Raw genomic sequence first — 7,500 nt, forward strand, 5'->3', positions numbered from 1 at the left:
CAAGGCAACAACAGGGTCAGTGAAAGACTCAGAATCTACAAATGTGTACACAGAATATTGCACTTCTTAGTCTAACCACTGGCTAAAACTTGCACAATAAAATGAATGTAACTCAGCCCTCTAAGAGTACTGCTGTACATGTACATGTATATAGGCTATATACGTGTAGGTATGTGCCGCTGTGAAGGGTGTGATTTTCAAGCAGTTTACTCTAGAATAGGGTACAGTGTATACAAATCAGGGCATTTGGGTCTAGATTAGGGTATCATTTTTCACGAAACTGACCAGTCGGTTGAAGATTTTATCTAGACTGAGGAATTCAGGAAAAGACTAAATAAACTGACAAGTATAAAGAGAGAGAAAAGGTTTTGTTTTGGCTAGACTGTGCTCCTAGTGACCTCAGTAGTTTCTGGAAAACTGCTATATGTACTTTTGGAGAGTTTACCCTAGTATAGGGTAGCAAAATTAGCTGAACTAGCTCTGGTATAGGCTAAGGCTAAGGGTTCCAGGGTCCCAGTGCCACACCAAAGCCAGAAATTCTTAAAGTACCCCCACCCCAGCTACCACTACTTTTGGCAGTGAAAGGTGAAGGTCTTACATTAGATTTTCATCAAAGAAATGGGCCTCTAAAATATGTTTTGGAAATTTCCCTTCTCATCTTTAAATACATTGTAGCATTTCATTATTTTTCCTAACATCCAAAGGTTCCCTGAGTGTAAAATGCCAATTGCAAGTCAACCAAGAGTTTTTGGTACAATATTTGCACACCATTTGTTGCAAGCATAACATTTTACTACACCAATAAAGCCTAGCAACACTTGTTTTTCTTTGGCCAATGAATAGATCGATACTATACCCAGTCTCAAATTTTATATATGGTCATGCAGGGGACCTTCCAATTACATGTACCTGTAATAATAATAAAATATTATTCCAGTACATTGTAGGTGGTAAATTAAATGCGAGTATACATTTGTAATTCTATGCAGTGCACTTTTGACCCATGCCAGTAGCTTCAGCATGACTGACTGTTTTACCCTCCCAAGCCACCTGATATGTAGATGATGACCTGCATTTTGGGATGAGAGCAACAAGTTACAGGGTGTCTAGAAAAGGCAGACGTAGAAAATAATGCTTCCTTTGCAATCACTATTACATACTAAATTCTGACCAATTCAGTTCAGTGATGAATAATACAATGACTTTTTCCCTCTGTGATTTATGGTGATGAGCCTCAAAACCTGTGTTGAAAACATGTTGCTATTTGCTAGAAAGGGTCTATGTTTAGTTTGATAAAATAATATATTTTAGCTAATCATGGTATGTGCAGAATTGCACCATTGCTTTTATTATGTTGGGTATACATGTAGGGTGATAACCAGGGCTTGAAATTGCGACTCACTGGTCGCAATGTGACCAAAGAAATTAATTGAGTGCTGGCGACTAGATTTTCAGCACTGGTTGCCAGCTGGCGAATCACGTTTTGTCTGAAACCCAGGATAAACAGCAGACAACTGTTGTATTTGAATCTTTATGTGGTGAAATTGTTCGGAACTGCTAGCTAGAACACGACTCACCTTTCTTTCCCCCATTAAAATAATGTATAAATACCACAAGAAAATCAGTTTCTCACATTGTTAATTAATAGCACTAGTATTTCGATACTTCGATCACCGCGTTTATTAGGCCCCATTATTGTTTCAGCGGCTTCATGGCATCGTGGGCGCACTTTAACACCGTATGCTTGTTGCCGTTTTATCTCGGTTGGAGACTGATACGAGCATTGTGCTTGTGTGGGGGCCTAGACCGAGCAATAATTATTGTATCCTTGCCATGCAAGCTGTAGGAGAATAAAGAACTACGTTTTGAAGAGGTGAAAAGCAAGGATAAAGGAAAAAAGGGACTGTGCTTCGCTCCACTTCAAATAACCTAAAGAACACCATCACCAAATTAAGCCGAAAACAACAATGGCTTTATAGATCTTTCTCGTGTTGTTTTTTTTTTTTTTTTTGGGGGGGGGGGGGGGGGGTATTTAATAATTATGACTTTCCTTGCATGCAAAGTTGGCGACCAAATTTTCCCCATTAGTCGCCAGCTGGCACCTGAGCAAAAAAGTTAATTTCAAGCCCTGGTAATAGCATAATAATCATTGGGAAATGATGGGAATAATCTGGCCAGACAAAAGTTCCATTTACTCAATGGCACTGTAAAACACTAAAATTTCCTTTACTCATCAATGGAACTAAAATAACAATTTCTTACTAGTTGATTAATATACACATACAATAAAAAATTGAACTTGAACGTTCTTCTACTCGTATGGCTATTTTCTCCCTTTTACTGCAATCCTTTTTTTTTTTTTTTTTTCACACTGGTTGGTTTTCTGCCATTTGACAGTTTTAACTTCTGATGCCATCATTCTCAAATTCAAATAAAAATCGTTACGTGAGAACATGATATAGTGAAATGTACGTGTGAAGGTCTCAGTGCATATGATTAATAAGAGAAAATCAAATATGCACATGAGATGTGCACATTAATTTTATAATACAATACAATACATACTTAATTGACCACTGCTCATAGGGTCACAGTTGACGAAACAACAGAACAGAACAGGGCCGGGTTGTTCGAAAGCCGATTAACTTAATCCAGAATTAGCATAAACTTTGTTTCACCTTTTCCACTTTTTGGTGAAAGTTTCTTTTGCTTATTTTTGTTTTTCAAGATTGACTTCCTCTGATGTAAAGTTTTGCCAAATACATTGTATCAGTGTTGAACAGCATTTGGGAGTAGAGAAAAAAATTCCTTGGTTATTTTTTAATCTGGGATTAGCATTAATCGGCTTTTGAACAACCAGGCCCAGAAGACATGTAACAACAACAACTGTTAAGAATCCCAACTGGCTGGAGGCAAACCAGTTGGCTATTTACAACTGTTATAAACAGTTAACATGAATGACCAAGTTCTTCCTTAATATTGTTTTGTGTGCATCTTTTAGGTTGGCCCTTACACTTCACCAGGTACTTCTATATATTTGCTGTTGAAGTAAGGAAATCTGCTTATGATGCAAGTCTGCCTGATGCAATTATAGCACTTTAATTCTTTGCATACTTTGCTGAAGAAAGTTTTGTTTCCTCACAGGTCTGTGATCTTGACTTAGACATGTATAATACAAGGTTTTTTGGAATAACCATGAATTTACAAAGTACTGTTTAAAAGTTAAGAATAATATTGCTAACACCAAATCGTTATTATTTTTCTACACGAACAGCTGTACATGATTGTAAGACTATGTTTTCTAGTTCTGCATTTTCTACATCCTGGTCTGCTTTTTCAAGGTCTGTGGGTCTGGGTTTTTTAGATGTGTACAGGTACCAATAAGTTACATGTAACATGTGGTTTAATGTACAGTTTAAGACAAAATCCGATAGAAAATCGAATTTCAGTTTTTAATGGACAAAAATCTAGTACCAGAATAATTTTGCGTATTTTACAGCCCTTTTTACATTTTGTTAAAGCTAAAGATATAAATAATTGCCTGAAATAACACCGAAAACAATTTCCCATGGGAACGAGAAAAATTACATTTCAAAGTTCAGAGAAATTGTGCAAATACTGGTAAAATTTAATCATCAGTTTCATTTCACCAGTACTTTCAAGTGTTTCTTACGAAGTTCAACAGTAACTGTTTTTGACGTTTGGTGTTGCTAGAAATGAGTTTTTGTGAGAAGATATTTAAAACAGTCTTACAGAAGTGTGCAATACGATGTATATAACATTGTTACTAGGTTTTTGTCCACTTGTTGCTCGAACTTCTGGTGGATTCCGTCTTAACTGTTGATTCGCAAAATAATCTCAAGAACAAAACAAACAGATACCTGAATCAATACACTTTCTTGTCTTCTTTTTCTTCTTAGTTTCTTTCTGACTGTGCCTTTTTGTGATCTCATCATCTTCACTGCTCGATAAAGTCTGCGAAAATTATAGATGGTGCATAAGTTGCAAATGAACAAAGTACTGTTATCAAAAATTTACTAACAATCTTAACGGGGTGTCTGGAAAACCCGAATAGCGAATAGCGAACAGTCGCGAATACCGAACAGCGAATAGTCACGAATAGTACGAATAGTGCGAATAGTGGCGAATAGTCGCGAATAGTGACGAATAGTGACGAATAGTAACAAATAGTGGCAAATAAGGGTGGAGGGAGGGGGGGGGGGGGATTGTGACGAAATGACGAAAATTTGGTACCCAGTACTTCCTGGTCAACCGCGCAGCAACGTTGGATGGGATTTTCCCGCTAAAAAAGCAGAGATGTGTCGGCGAAGGACAGCTTGAGCCCTGAGAAGAAAAGGTAAATGCACTGAAATCCTGTTGCTTATTTGTATAATTAATTAACGCAACGGTTATCAGAGTAGCTCGTTTGTCTCTTTAATCACAAACCACTTGCCTCACATTTTGATTTTATTCCTATTAACAGAACGTGTCTCGCCGGATCGGACAGCACAGATGAGGATGATGAAATTTATGTTCGGGCGCCACTGTGCGAGGAGATGATCATGAGCTTGATGTATTAAATTAATGAAAGTGATTTATATTTTTGCATTTTGACGTTTGTTCTTCTTTAGAGTGTTTGTAAAAGCATGCACGAAACTCTCCTTCGACGACAGGTGAGCATATTATTTGCTTTGATTACGAGATTGTTCAGCATAAAGCGGCGACTATTGAAGACTATTCGTCACTATCACTGGACGAAAAAATGGATTTACGAGGGTAACCAAAGTACAGCAAAAGTGTAGCAAATACCACATTAGCAAAAATTTGCTCAAATTTGCTGAAGAGCAAAGATTGACATTGCACTAGATTTGCCACCCATAGCAACGGTGGTAAATGCCACATTTGCTCCTGTGTGCAAAGGTAACGTGTGCGTGCAAATTTGGGGGTTTTTTACATACTGATCAAATGTGGATGAAAATGTGTTTCTTTGAACTGTCTTTACACATGACGCAAATTAGCGCGCAAATTTGCTGTTTCGCACAGCTTTTGCTCCTGTTGTAAAAACGTGTAAACTCATTATTTTAAGCAAGTAAAGCAGGGTTGGAAATGTGAGCGAAATGTTAAAGTTGAACAGTGTTTGCTTATGGTAGTAAAGGTGATCAAAATCTTATTTTATTGATCATGTTTGCACATATTGGAAATTGCAGGCAAATGTTTATCATTGAACCAGATTGCTTTATATAGCAAATGTGAGCAAACCCTTAGTATTAAACACGTTTGCTCACGCAGCAAATGTTGTCAAAACACTTATTTTGAACAATTGTTCCTGGGTGGCAAATTTGATCAAACTCTAAATTTTGAGAAAGTATGCTTGGGGCAGCAAATGTGGTCAAAACCTAAGTCTTGAACAAGTTTGCTTGGGGGCAGCAAATTTGATCGAACTCTTACTATTCAGCAGGTTTGCTCAGGTAGTAAATATAAACACAGTCCAAGTTTTAAGCGAGTTTGCTTGGGCAGCAAAATGTGTAAAACTCCTACTATTTACCGGGTTTGCTTAGGTATAGCAAATAAAATTAAAGTCAAACTTTTGAACAAGTTCACTTGAGGCGGCAAAATGTGATAAAACTTTTAATATTGAGCATGTTTACCCCGATAGCAAATGATTTTATAATGAGAGTCCAAGTTTTAAACAAGATTGCTACTTAAAGACATCAAAGAGAACCAGTGACATTCCATTTTATATGTTCAAATGATTGTTAATTCATTCTATAAAGCAAATTTAGCGTGAACATAATGATGTACTAAAAACTGGGGGTAAAACAATAACAAATTACAAATTGTATATACATAATTATACTATATATACACCAATCAGATCTTTTAATAGCCTATAAGAGAAATATTCATTCTCTAAGATATTTTGAATAGGCTTTTTCAGAGTTGCCTCAAACCTGTTTCAAAAAGAAGCCTTTTAGGTTTGTGGAACTCAGAAATCGCCTATTTAACCCCTTCAATCTTTGACCAATTTAATTAATTATGACAAGATAATTGTTTCACTCAAACTGTTAAATTTGAGGGTGAAATCCTGTAACGTTACCATTCAAATGCAACCCGTTTTGGCAGACCTCTTGCTTATCATTATTTCTTGGGACTTTACATAAAGGAATTTTAATTCTGCGGGAGTTCCTCTTCTATTAGGAGTGAAAGGGCTAATTCTTTCTACCAGTTTATAATTGTTTTAAATATAACAAATGGGTTAACAGTATTTTAAAAACAGCTAATTTAGATAGCTAGTAAAGTGGCATTAAAGGAAAAAATATATGTACGTTAATGTTAGAAAAAGGTGAAATTACACTAATGAAAATCATGGAAATTTTCAGCATCCAAGTCAGAAATGAGCAGATTTAAACAAGGCAGCTCAAAAAAAAAAAAAACCACTCAAAAGTATTCCAAATTGCAATAATATACTTGTCATTGCACAGTAGTTGCGCATGGTATAAGTAATACCTTTGGTTTTATACCGTGTACCTACAATCATGGACAGAAGTTGTTGAGACACATGAAAATTACCAACCTTTTTCTTTGGTGTAAATTCTGCTCTCTACCCTCGTGAAAGGTAGCCTCTCCTTTCCCCTTTTTCAATGTTGGAAACAACTAAACATCCAAGAAGCGTTTTGCAACATTGTTTGGGGGAGAGGGGGTGACTACAGATGAAAAAGATGTTTTCATTTGAATACAAAATTCTATTGTTTGTTCGAAAGCGTTAGTTTTGCTAAATTATCTCAACATCTCTGGCCACGATTGTAGTATTTTGTACATTTCAATCGAACCTTAAAATGTACTGCTGCCTCTCATTGCTCCTCGTCTCTGAGGCCATTTTCTGCATGGTTAGACCTACTTTACAAGTTACATCGAACTGTATGAGGTGTGCTACCCGCCAGTTCAGATAGAAAATACTACAAATTAGTATACTATATAAAAAATTAACTGCATGGTTAGACCTACTTTACAAGTTACATCGAACTGCATGAGGTGTGCCACCCGCCAGTTCAGATAGAAAATCATACATGTCCAATACACTCGACCTGAGTCGGGTTGTCTTCACTCGCAGGCAGATTGAGTCCGATCGCGACCGGAACCGGAATTGGGTGCATGGCGCTTGATCAGTGGTACCGGAAGTGAGGGTTAACATGAGCGAGAGGGGTTGAAAAAGTTGGCAAACAGACTCGATCGGATCCGATGGAGACAGCTCTTCCTGGCAAGAGTCAATCGGACTCTCGGAAGTCAGTTCGCGCGTGACAGAAAATATCTCTTAGCCATGACGCGAAACAAGCACATGCTACACGTGAAATATAAGTCGTTCTTAAAGCCATGAGGCGATACAAGCGCGCTACACAAGTCGTTCTTAAAGCCATGAGGCGATACAAGCGCGCTACACATGTAACATTAGTCGTTCTTTAAGACATGAGGCGAAAGTCAACATCACGAAATATTGCACTC

The 7,500-nt window shown here is 37.2% G+C and overlaps 1 protein-coding gene and 1 long non-coding RNA gene across 2 annotated transcripts in view; both read right to left on the reverse strand.

The window, feature by feature from the left end:
- Positions 1-3,975, reverse strand: part of LOC138004158 (uncharacterized) — a 13,329-nt gene extending 9,354 nt beyond the window's left edge. Inside the window, exon 1 of the long non-coding RNA XR_011123747.1 lies at positions 3,882-3,975. This is a non-coding gene — a long non-coding RNA (uncharacterized lncRNA). The remainder of the gene's footprint in view (positions 1-3,881) is intronic.
- The window catches only part of LOC138004092 (uncharacterized), an 888,878-nt gene that overhangs the window by 483,999 nt on the left and 397,379 nt on the right, over positions 1-7,500 (reverse strand). The gene's annotated exons all lie outside the window — the stretch shown is intronic.

This window comes from Montipora foliosa, chromosome 5, assembly GCF_036669935.1.
Source record: "Montipora foliosa isolate CH-2021 chromosome 5, ASM3666993v2, whole genome shotgun sequence".
In the NCBI taxonomy this organism is placed as follows: Eukaryota; Metazoa; Cnidaria; class Anthozoa; order Scleractinia; family Acroporidae; genus Montipora; species Montipora foliosa.